At 36.1% G+C, this 13,075-nt stretch overlaps 1 protein-coding gene across 3 annotated transcripts in view; it reads right to left on the bottom strand.

The window, feature by feature from the left end:
* The window catches only part of ARHGEF12 (Rho guanine nucleotide exchange factor 12), a 148,826-nt gene that overhangs the window by 87,502 nt on the left and 48,249 nt on the right, over positions 1-13,075 (bottom strand). The gene's annotated exons all lie outside the window — the stretch shown is intronic.

Genomic DNA, 13,075 nt, shown 5'->3' with positions numbered 1-13,075 from the left:
TAAAAGGACCTCTGATTTAATGAGGAAATGAATGATATGCATGCCATTTTACACTTGCTTTTACAAAAGCTTTTCTTGACCCAAAACAAAGAAATCACAAGTGGGATATAATCTTATCAGTAACGATGGCTCACCACAGCACGGAATTTGAAAGGTTGGAGGATGAGTGTTTTAGGAATTCTGACATTCCTCTTACAACATTTCAGAATTGAGAATCACTGCTCTACAAAGTTCACTGTGTAACACTGACATTAAGTTATGTTTTCTCCCTTAGCTGTTACAAATGTGGCTTATCCTAATATACTTAACACACAAGACCACTGACACTAGTAAATCTGTTACTAATATTTTTATTACATTTTCAAGATAATTCCTCTCTCAGGGGACTGAGTAATGAGACTGCCATCTTTCCAAAGTGTAGTTTCCTATAAAGCAATGGTTCTCTCTGCCTCTTCAATATGAAGAAATGTCTCACTTCCTTTATGTCCAAAGAAGTACATGTATAAACTTTTAAAAACTAAAGACAAAATAGGAAACAAAAATCACCCATAATCCCAACACCCAGCATTTTTATGCATATATTCCCATCTTTTCCCAATATAGAGATAGATTTCTGTATACAATGTTTAAAATTTCTTTTCATAAAAATTAAAGCATACTGGACATATTGATAACTTTAACTTAATAAAACATCAACATATGTTTACAATATTAAATATTTCACTACAGTGCTGGTTTCAAACTGTGCTCCATAAAATTCTAGAGGTTTAGAAGAGGTCTCTCCCAGAGCGGGAGTGTATAGATGGGGCTCCAGACTCCCCACACATCAGAGCTGCTTTGTTTTTTATTTATTTTATATATTGGACTTCCAAATCAGATAAATATTTTAAAAATATAGTTCTAAATAATTCTTGATAGCTGCAAAGTATCCTGTGATATGGTTACTTAATTAACAAGTTCCCTTTTGTAAATATTTAGGCTGGGTCTAATTTTTCAGCATAATAAAGAATGTTGTAACAAATATCCTTGTAACCCAAGTTCTACACTCCCCCTTGATTTCTTCCTTGGGATGAATTCATTTATAGTAAGGAATCCAGATGGGAGTTTGGACTAGAGATGAAAGGAGTTTCTGTGGGTACTAGGTAAACAGAAAAGAGAGGACACACTCATCCCCTAGATCACTTGCAAGAACTCATGTCAAATCTTTATGGAAACAGCAGCAGAAGCTGAAGAAGCTGTTTTGGCAACAGACCTTGTAAGACAAAGGGCCAGGGTAAAATTATTTTAATGCCCAAGTGACAAAGTGAGGCACGAGAAATCGGTGAGAGACTCCTTATTTCTGTTGAAAGTAGAAAACAAACAAACAAAACCCAGGGACATACATAATAGCAGTTATGGTACTATCCACAAACTGAATAAATGCCCAAAGCTACAATTTATAATATTTTCAGGAGAATTTGTGTTTTATTAATGACAACACCAACACATTTGAAGAGTAAACATAAATGTGGAAGACGCATTTCTTATGTAGTATGTGAAAAGCACTAAGTGCATATAGAGATTCTCAGCTTCTCTGTATTAAACATGAAAGCAGTCCTAATTGGAAACCATTATAGTTGTTGTGGGTTGAATTGTGTTCTCTCCAAAGATATGCTGAAGTCTTAACTTCCATATCTGGGTGACTTTATTTGGAAACTAGGTCACTGCCCATGCTTATGGTATCACACCTAAGAAATCTTTGCCTAACCCCAAATCACAAAGATTTACCCCTACATTTTCTTCTAATAGTTGAATGACTTCCTATTTTACTTTTAGGTCTACAATATATTTTGTAGTAATTTTTATATAGAGTGTGATATCCAATTGAAATCCGATTGTTCCAGCACCGTTTGTTGAAACTGAATTGCCTTTTGCACTTCTGAAAATCAGTTCTCCATATAAATGTGGGTCTATTTTTGGAATACCACAGGGTTGAAGCACCCTTTTCATCACCCATCAGAGGATATATGACACCAATATGACTTATCACTAGTAATGCTAACCGTGGTCATTTGGTTAAGGGAGTGTTTGCTCGACGTCTCCCTGTAAAGTTACTATTTTTCCCTTGCCATATTTTTTTCTTTGAAGAAGTCACGAAGCCCAATCCACACTAGCATCTGAGAGGATTAAGCTCCATCTCCTGGAGGAATAGGAATCTACATATACTATTTGCAATTTTTCTGTAAGGAAGATTTGTGTTTTCTCATCCATGTATTTATGTAATCATTTATATCAGTATGGGCTCATATATGTTTATTTTAGACTTTGAGTTCTAATCCAATACTATGTTATTTATTATCTTGCTCAAATTCTTCCAGTTTATGCCAGTGACATGCTCTCACCCTTCTGTTTGAGCACTTTCTTGTTTGTGGCACTACAAGGCACTCTAGGTTCAACTTGCATTTTCCCTATTGCAGCCTTAGAGACAACCATTTCTCCAAGGAGCTATTTTATTGGAGAGTGATATTTAGTAACCAAGATCCAGGAGCTGGGTGCGCTCACTGCTGCTGAGATGTCACCACTTCTAGGCCCTCTCAGCAGAGAGAGCAGGGAAATGTATGTGTTATACTAACTGGGGCACACATACATATGATGTGGTTTGGCTGTGTCCCCACCCAAATCTCATCTTGAATTGTAGCTCCCATAATTCCCACATTGTGGGAGGGACCTGGTGGGGGGTAACTGAATCACGAAGGGGAGGTCTTTTCCTGTGCTGTTCTTAAGATATTGAATATGTCTCATGAGATCTGATGGTTTTATAAAGGGGAGTTCCCCTGCACAAGCTTTCCTTGCCTGCTGCCATGTAAGACATGACTTTGCTCTTCATTTGCCTTCTGCCATGATTGTGAGGCTGTCCAAGTCATGTGGAACTGTGAGTCAATTAAACCTCTTTCCTTATAAATTACCCAGTCTCAGATATGTCTTTATTAGTAGTGTGAGAAGAGGCTAATACAACATATCTATAATTGTTTCTGTAGCTATCCATATATCTGTATCTATATTAAGCTCAGCATGAGTTCATACTGATACCTCTAATTCTAATCTAATTCCATCGGGTTCATTTCAGTCTTCTCCCTTGCTTAGCTCCCTTCAGATGTTGAGAAACCTAGTTACCACCATTTACCATCCATTTACTTACATTGCCTGATTTTTGTATGGTGAACCAATCTTGTACCCCGGCATAAAACCTACCCAGTCATTACACACACACATACACACAGAGTGCATATGTATTTTACATATTTTTATATTTTATGTATATGTAATATATACTTACATATTGTATATATTATTGTTGGAATTTATAAAATTACCAACATATTCCATCTAAATTGTTAAATTTATTGCCACAAAGCTATTCATAATGCTCCCTTATCATTTTTTTTTTTTTGAAACAGAGTCTTGCTCTGTTGGCCAGGCTGGAGTATAGTGGCGCCATCTCAGCTCACTGCAACCTCCACCTCCTGGATTCAAGCGATTCTTATGCCTCAGCCTCCCAAGTAGCTGGGATTACAGGCTCGTGCCACCATGCCAGCTAATGTTTGTGTTTTTACTAAAGATGGTGTTTCACCATGTTGGCCAGGCTGGTCTTGAACTCCTTGCCTCAAGTGATCTGCCCACCTTGGCTTCCCAAAGTGCTGGGATTACAGGTGTGAGCCACCGCACCCAGTCTCCCTTATTTTTTTAATATCTGAAGAATCTGTAATGATATCACTTCTTTCATTTATGATATTAGTAATGTTTGTCTTCTCTCCTTTCATCCCAATCAGCTGGCTAGAGGTTTAATAATTTTATTAATTTTCTCAAAAGAACTAGATTTGGGGTTAATGTTTGCTACTGTTTACCTGTTTTCTACTTCATTGATTCCTGCTCTCATCTCTATTTTTTTTTTCTCCTGCTTGCTTTGGTTTTAATTTGCTCTTCTTTTTCTAGTTTCTTAAAATGAAGTTGGTCAGGTGCGGTGGCTCATGCCTAAAATCCCAGTACTTTGGGAGGCCGAGGCAGGAAGATTGCTTGAGCCCAGGAGTTTGAGACCAGTCTGGGCAACATAGTGAGACTCCACCTCTACTAAAAAAAATTAGCAGGGCACACCTGTAGTCCCAGCTACTTGGGAGGATAAGGTGGGGATGGCTTGAGCCCGGGAGGTTGAGGCTGTAGTGATCAAACCACTGCACTTGAGCCTGGGCAACAGAGTAAGACCCTGTCTCAAAAAAAAAAAAAAAAAAAAAAAAACAAAAAAACAAGAAAAGAAAAGAAAAAGAAGTTGATGTCATTGCTTTTAGACCTTCTCTCTTTTCTAACAGGTGTTTAATGCTATAAATTTTTATGTAATGCTTTAATGGCAACCAATAGATTCTGGTATGTCGTGTTTTCATTTGCATCCAATACAAAATACTTTGCCATTTCCTTTTTTATTTCTACTTTGACTAAGAATTGTGTTATTTATTTTCCAATGTTTGGAGACTTTCCAAAGATCTTTTATTGATTTCTAATTTAATTCCATGGTGACCAGGACACATACTTTGTATGACTTGAATCCTTTTAATTTATTGAAATTTACTTTACAGCCCAGAATTTTGTCTGTCGTGGTAAATGTCCCATATTTGTTTGCAAACATGAAAAAAAAAAAAGAAGTATTTGGTTGTTGGCTGGAATGTTCCAAAAGTGTAATTAAATCAAACTGGTCAACAGTATCGTTTAAGTATTCTATATCCTTGCTTATTTTATCTACTTTGATTAACTACTGCAAAACGGATACTAAAATAACTGACAATGTTTGTAGATTTGTCTATTTGTCCTTTCAGTTATGTCAGTTTTTGTGACACGAATTTTGAAGTTTTGTTATTAGGTGTATACATGCCTAGATATGTCTTCTTTTTAAAGTGACCCTTTATCAGTACGAAATTACCTTTTTTATCCCTATTGATATTCCATAATCTTAAATCTACTTTATCTGATATTAATGTGGTCCAGTTTTCCTTTAATGTAGGTTAGCAGGGCACATCTTTTTCCAACCTTTTACTTTTAAACATTGTGTATTTTTAATTTTAAGGTGTGTTTCTTATAGCATACACTTGGGCTTTGCTGTTTCATCTAATCTGATAGTCTATACATTTTAATTGGGGTGTCTGGACCATTTACCTTCAGTGTGATTACTGATGTATTTAAGTCAGTCATTTTGCTATTTGCTTTTTATCTCATCTGTTGCTTCCCCTTTTCTCTTTTTCATCTTTTAAATTAAATTATTTTAATTAATCAGCTGATTTTGAAAGCAATTTTAATATTCCATTAACTTGTCTGACTCTCTCACTAGATTTTAAATTATTTGAAGGCAAGGACCACATTCTATTTGATTTTGTATTCTAATTAAGTATTATGGTGCTGAGCATATCCCTGACAATTCAATACATTTTTACTACATGAATTCACTCATTACATACATTTTTATTGAGAACTATAGAGGACATAAGTTACCCCAGAAACCACAGCCTTCCTTCTAAGAGAACTCCAATTTTATTCAGTTATCTACTATTCCTCTGAGTCCAGATGACTCAGGTCAAGCCAACTCCATCTGTAGCAACAGTAATGGGCCTTTTTGGCCTAACAGTAATTCCATTCTTGGGTAAGCAATTGGTTCCGAAAAAGCCAATGAAAGTAGAAACAAAGTTCACTGGTGGCATCTATGAAAGTATTTCCTTATTCTTGACAGAACGATGTGAAACTTCTTTCTCTCCCTCCCACTGAACCTCAGTGAAGAAGCAAGCGGCCTTAACAGCTACTTCGCATTCACCTTTAATGACTAGTTTAGGATGAGGCTGATTTTGATGGCAAAACTGTAAAGATGGAAAGCATCTGGGCCCTTGACATAGTTACGTCCCTAAATCAAAAATCTCTGACGCCTACCTCTAGATTTCTTTTTTATGTGAGCCAGTAAATGCGTTACTGCTTAGGTCAGTTTGACTTGTGTTTTCCGTTATAGGCAGCCAAGTGCATACAGAGTTACACAAACACCAACCTATGCCAGGAGGTTCAAGACACTGGAGGTTACGTTAGTGAGCAGATAAGGGCCTTGCTCTCAAGCAGCTTACATTCCACAGGAGGAAGATAAACTCCACAAAAAAATAATTGTACCAAAGAATTTCAAATCATGGTAAGTGCAATTAAAAAAAGATATTATTTGACTAAATACATTAATTTAGTTTATTCAAAAAAGACCTTAGAGGCATTTGAGCTGAGACTTAAATGAAGGAACCAACCATAGGAAGATCTGGGCCACAGAATTATAGGTAAAGTAAACAGCTAGTACAAGAGTCACAAAGGATAAGCAGACAAATGTATTTGAGATACACAAAGTCCACTGTGGCTTAAGCATAGAAAATGACCAAGAGAGTAGTAGAGTAGTGCTGAAATGAGATCCACAGAAGCAGACAGGGACCAGCTAACCTAAGATTGTGAGCTATAGAAACAGGCTTAGAGTTTATTCATAATATAATGGAAAACCACTGGGGAGTTTTACATCATGATCTAATTTGAACACTAAGGAAGTTAAGTACAGTCTGTTTTGTTTACAGTTTATTTTGTCTCAAACATCAAATACTTATGCAGCATCTAATATGTGGAAAACACTGCATAAAGGTTATAATGTTGATATATTATTTCTCTCCCTCACTCCTCAAGCAAGAATTTCACATTATCTTGAAGGCAGATTTTTAGAAAAAAGAGAAAAATAAGAAGAAACTAGTAAAGAATGGGAGGCGCTATTAAGTTGTGCTTCCTACCCTAATTTCTCTAGATTATTGTCTGAAACTCATAGTTTTTATTTTGTTTTTTAAAGCATAACAAGACTGAAACGCAATCTGGTAAACTTAGAACTATATAGTTCAGCCATTAGTCTCTGCCCAGGCAAGTGTTTCAGCCTTGTTCTAACACAAGTATTTGGATTTTTCCAAGAGCTGATGTCAGGGTTTTTCACAGAGACAGAACAGCATTTATAGGCTAGAGAAGGAAAAAGGGTTTCCCCAGCAGCTATGCTCAATGTGGCCTTTGTACTGCTCCACTGCCAAAGGCAGGAAGACCCTGCTAGATAGAGCTATTTAATTCCTGGAAAAAATTCTACCCGGGGAGGGTGGAGGATGGTGATTGGCCAGATTCCCCATTAAGGAAACCTAGTTTAATTTTCTATTAAATTAAACCCAAATTTAAATGAGCTCATCATCAGAACAAAGGTTTCTTAATTCTTACTAGAAAAAAATCATTCTGTGGAACTTGTGTATAAGGAAGAGATGAACCAGCTAGAATAAATACACATCATAGAGGTAAGGAACAATACAGTAAACTGTGTCACATTTCCTGGGTTAGCTTCCCTGAAAAATATTCATTTGGGAAGAATGGTTAGTTGAAGACACTCAAAAGTCTCAAACTACATTTGGTAGTCAAAAATTATGCTAGGTGATAGCTCCAAACACGTCATCCATTATCTGTAAGAACAATAATTAACAATTAAAATTGGCCGGGCGCGGTGGCTCAAGCCTGTAATCCCAGCACTTTGGGAGGCCGAGACGGGCGGATCACGAGGTCAGGAGATCGAGACCATCCTGGCTAACATGGTGAAACCCCGTCTCTACTAAAAAATACAAAAAACTAGCCGGGCGCGGTGGCGGGCGCCTGTAGTCCCAGCTACTCGGAAGGCTGAGGCAGGAGAATGGCGTGAACCCGGGAGGCGGAGCTTGCAGTGAGCAGAGATCCGGCCACTGCACTCCAGCCTGGGCGGCAGAGCGAGACTCCGTCTCAAAAAAAAAAAAAAAAAAAAAATTAAAATCAGTACAATAATAGCGAAACTTGAGTAGCTTTACTTGCATACTTACAGTATCTGCTTTAAGTACTTTTTATGCATTAATTCATTTAATTATAATTCTATGAGATAAGTAAAATGTTTAGCCTTGTTTTATTGAAGAGAAATGTGGGGTTCGGAGAGGTTAAGTAACATATACAAGCTATATAACTAGTAGATGAGGGAGCTTAGATTCAAAACCTCACAGTCTAACTAGAACCCTTGCTTTCAACCTCTGGACTACCACCTTACAACAAAAACCATTATCATCTTCCCTTTGGACAGTTTTTTATTAATAGTTAACCAAAAGCTTTCACAAGTGAGACTCAGAAAACTGGATCTAGTATAATGACAAGATACTTAGGTAGAAAGGTATTCATATCCCATTATACAGTTTTAGGAAAAGATAAGCCAACAGAAAGAACTCCCAATCCTACACAATCTGTATCTCCTAATCCCAGAGCTCAGTGGAGAATTCAGTTAATATCTCTGTGTCATATGGCAACCTGCCAGCTATACATTTGAAGAGAAACATGTCTCCACCTGAATGGCAACATTCCTGCAAACCACTCATTCCTTCAATAAATATGTGTTCAATTCCAGGTAAAGATGGGAGAGAGCAAAAGCAATTCTATTCCATTAACCTTCCTCAATACTAAAAGCAAAAATAGAAGGCAGGAGGAGCATGAAGGAAATGATTATGATCTCAAACCATTAACTACAAAACATACTTGCCAAATCTGTTAAATTGTGGAGTGATACCAAGGAAGTCTGGTAGGCTTTGACCAGGAAACGGATTTCCCTAAACATAAAGATCACAGACGTGAAATGCAGATCCAACTATCCTTTGATTAGAAAGGGACTACCCAGGTGTGCAAATAAAACAAAGGAGTAGGGGACACTGTAGAGACCCCAAACAGCAGGAGGAGAAAAAATAAAGAAAAAATAATATGACACATTCTTAGATTTAGGACACTCCTGGATATCGAAGGGTTATCTGCACTCCCATGTTTATTGCAGCACTATTCACAATAGCTAGTATCTATCAACAAACAAATGGATACAGAAAATGCGGTACATATACACAATGGAGTTCTATTTGGCCATAAGAAAGAATGAGTTCCTGTCATTTGCAACAAGATGGATGGAAATGGAGGTCATTATGGTAAGTGAAATAAGCCCGCAAAAGAAAGACAGACTTCACATGTTCTCATTCATTTGTGGAAGCTAAAAATTAAAACAACTGAACTCATGGAGACAGAGAGTAGAAGGATGATTATCAGAGGCTGGGAAGGGTAGTGGAGGGTGATTATAGTAAAAAATAATTTTACTGTACATTAAAAATAACTAAAAGAGTATAACTGGATTGTTTGTAACACAAAAGATAAATGTTTGAGGTGACAAATACTCCATCTACCCTGATGTGATTAATATACATTGCATACCTATATCAAAATATCTCATGTAATCCATAAATACATACACTTACTAGGTACCCACAAAAATCAAAAATTAAGACTACCTGAAAATGTATCACAGACCTAAAAGTAAAACCCAAAACTATAACACCAGAAGCAAAGAGGTGTGACCTTGGGTTAGGCAAATATTTCTTAGATATAGCAAAAGTACAATCTATAAAAGAAAAAATGATAAATTAGAATTCAAAGTTTAAAACTGTTGCTCAAGGAAATGTGAATTCTATCTCAATAAAAGTATTAAAGAGAGAAAGAGGATGCTAAGAAAATGAAAATACAAGCCACAGGCTGGGAGAAAGGATTTCTAAATCATATATCTAAAAGGACTTACGGCCGGGCACAGTGGCTCATGCCTGTAATCCTAGCACCTTGGGAGGCTAAGGCAGGCAGATTACTTGAGGTCAGGAATTCAAAACCAGCCTGGCTAACATGGTGAAACTCTGTCTCTACTAAAAATAAAATAAAATACAAAATTAGCCAGGCATGGTGGTGGGCACCTGTAATCCCAGCTACTCGGAAGGCTGAGGCAGGAGAATCGTTTGAACTCAGGAAGCGGAGGTTACAGTGAGCCGAGATTGCACCATGGCACTCCAGCCTGGGAAACAAGAGCAAAACTCCGTCGCAAAATAAAATAAAATAAAAGCACTTATATCCCAAACATATAAGGAACTCTTACAACCCAATAACTAAAAGCCCAATTAAAAACAAGATTTGAACAGATAATCCACAAAAGAAGACATATGGATGATAAAATAGACACATGAAAATATGTTTAACATTTGTAGTCATCAGATGAAATGCAAATAAAAACTATAATATGATACCATCACACATAGTTAAATGGCTAAAATTAAAAAGACTGACAAAACCAACTATTAGTGAAGTTGTGCAGCAACTGGAATGTTGCTAATGGGAATGTAACACAATACAGCCACCTGGAGAAACAGTTTGGCAATTTCTTAAAAAGTTAAAATATATACCTACCACATAATCCAGCCATTCCACTCTTAGTTGTTTACCTAAGAGATGAAAGCTTATGTACACACAAAAACCTTACGTGAATGTCCAAAGCAAACTTATTCCTAATAGTCTAAAACTTGAAACAACCCAAATGCCCCTCAACAGCTGAATGGATAAACCGTGGTATATCCACACAATGGGATATCATTCAGCAATAAAAAGAAATGAATTAATGATACACAGGAACGCAGACAAATCTCAAAATAATTATGTAGAGTAAAAGAGACCACATAGAGCACAAACTACGTGAGTTCACTTACAAAAAGACCTGCAAATTAACCTATAATGACAAGAAAGAAAGCAAGAAAATTCAAACTACTCTATAAGGACCAAAGACAAGTTAATGAGTATATCTCGGGATGGGTGAGGAGGGGTGGAGGTGGGGAGAAATTATGAAAATGCACAAGGAAACCTTTGGGGTGAATATGTTTATTTTCTTAATTTTGGTGATAGTTTCCTAATTGTGTATTTATCAAAATCTATCAAATTATTCTCTAACCATAGGCAGTTTATTATACACCAATTACATCTCAATAAAACTGTTAAAACTCTCAAGAAGCCTAATGTTTAAATGAAACAAAACTACCAGTAAAGGTTATGTTATACTTTATGAAATATATTTTAAGCAAAAGACTCAACGGTCTGAATATTTTCTACTCATTGTAAATTTGCAGCATTTGAGACTATCTATACATCAACACATAAATAAACCAAAGAGACACTTTGCTGCTTTTTTTCTCTGCTTATATGGAATGCTTTAGTAAAGTATTTTCAAATAGAATCCTGGGTAAACCTATGGTTACCAAGTTCTATACTACCAATAATTTTGTAAAGGGCAATTCCAGCAAACTTAAGATTACTTGACTACATTTGATTGTTTCGTAGGTGTTCTTCTTTTTAAGATTCTTACACTTAGTTCCTTAAAGGATCACTGTAATAGAAAGATTACTAATTTTGGCCCCCAGGGAATCTTTTGGTGGTAAGAATTATGAAGTTACTTCTATATTTTGCCAATGTACTATACAAGTCTATTATTTATTCATTCGTTCAAAAAATTAATTTATAACTGCATACTATGTAGCCAGGCACTAGTCTAAGTCTTTGTGACATATTTGGGGGAAGGGAAGAAGATGACAGACAATAATAATCTTAATAAATAAATGTATATTGTACATAATATAGAAGACGATATGCACTCTATCACCCTCCCCTCCCCACCACACACACTCCAACATGTACAGCAGATTATGAAGGATCAGTAATGGAAACTAAATATAATAAAAACTCTAAAGTAATGAGAATTGTTTCCATAGATCATATGTGAAAATCTTACACTGAATAGAATCATGAACCAAGATTGCCTAGTCCAACCCTCACACTTTACAGATGATGTTAAATGATTTGCTCCATCACTCAGTTCTTGGCATAAAGATTAGGATCCCTATCTCCTTTTCACTCACTGGCATCACTATTTGTGATGTCAAATAATCATGATAAAAATGCTTTCATCTATTCATATACAAACAGTGGAAAGAGCTTTAGAGTCTGACTGACCCAGGCTTCATCACTCCATGGCTTTGTTACTTATGGTAAATTACTTAACCTCTCAAAATGTAAATTTTCTCATCTATAAAAGTGAATGACAATTTTTGTTTGCTTGTTTGGACTAATGTGCATGCGATAACAAGAATGACAATAATTTCATGACTAGGTTGTTATGAGGATTAAATATAGTAGCTTATGTAAAATACCTACATGTCAGTACACAAATATATAACATTGCAATACTTACATGCTTGCACCAAAAATGGTACATCATATGCATGAGTTTTTTATATCCTCTACTAGACTATAAACTCGATATATATCTAAAGTACCTAGCATAATGTAAATGCTCAGTAAGAATTTGTTAATTTGTTAATACTTCTGAGGAGTCAAACAGCTTTCAAAATGTGGCAAACAGTATGATAATTCATACCATGATGTAAATAACCGAATTAACTGAAAGCTCCATAGTACGCTTCAATATGTTTTCAGTCTGTCTTTCCTAAACAGAGAAGTCTGTAGCACTTAAATGCTTTTTAATGTCATAAATTATGGTCCTAGCTCTTTCTGTCCACAAGAAAATAATTCTCACCATGAAAAGTACTTTCAAGAGAAAACCAAAAAATTCTTCAGCATTTTACACTACTTCTTTTCACGTTCATCCCTTGGTTCCTGTATTTGCAGCTATAATTGGAAAGAAAAAGAAAGCAGAAAGCAATTCCAGTGCCATCACAGCAACTCGGCAGCTTCTTCAAATTTATAATCAACATTTTAGCTGACAAGAGCAAAAATACCACAAACTGAACAAAGGATAAAATAATTCAAGTTGATAAGATTGTTTGGTGCCATGGACACCACGTTTTCCAAATGATTATATATTTCAATTTAGTTTCCAATGCAAAAACAGGAAGATTACTCTGTAAAAACACTCCCTTCCCCCACTGTAATATTAATCCCCACCCCCTATATCCCATCCATGGTCTCTTGGGTATCAAAGGGAAACAACCATCCTGAAGCATGAGATAATTAAATCACAATTCACAGAATAATACGTCAAAGTCTCTCAGATTCAAGACAGGTTATGCCAATTCAGTTCTAAAAAGGTAACAGAAGAATGCTGCATCCTATTCTTTTGAATAAAGATATCCTTGCAATGCTGGATGTT

This window comes from Theropithecus gelada, chromosome 14 (assembly GCF_003255815.1).
Source record: "Theropithecus gelada isolate Dixy chromosome 14, Tgel_1.0, whole genome shotgun sequence".
NCBI classification, from domain to species: Eukaryota; Metazoa; Chordata; class Mammalia; order Primates; family Cercopithecidae; genus Theropithecus; species Theropithecus gelada.
This window is presented reverse-complemented; position numbering and strand designations above follow the sequence as displayed.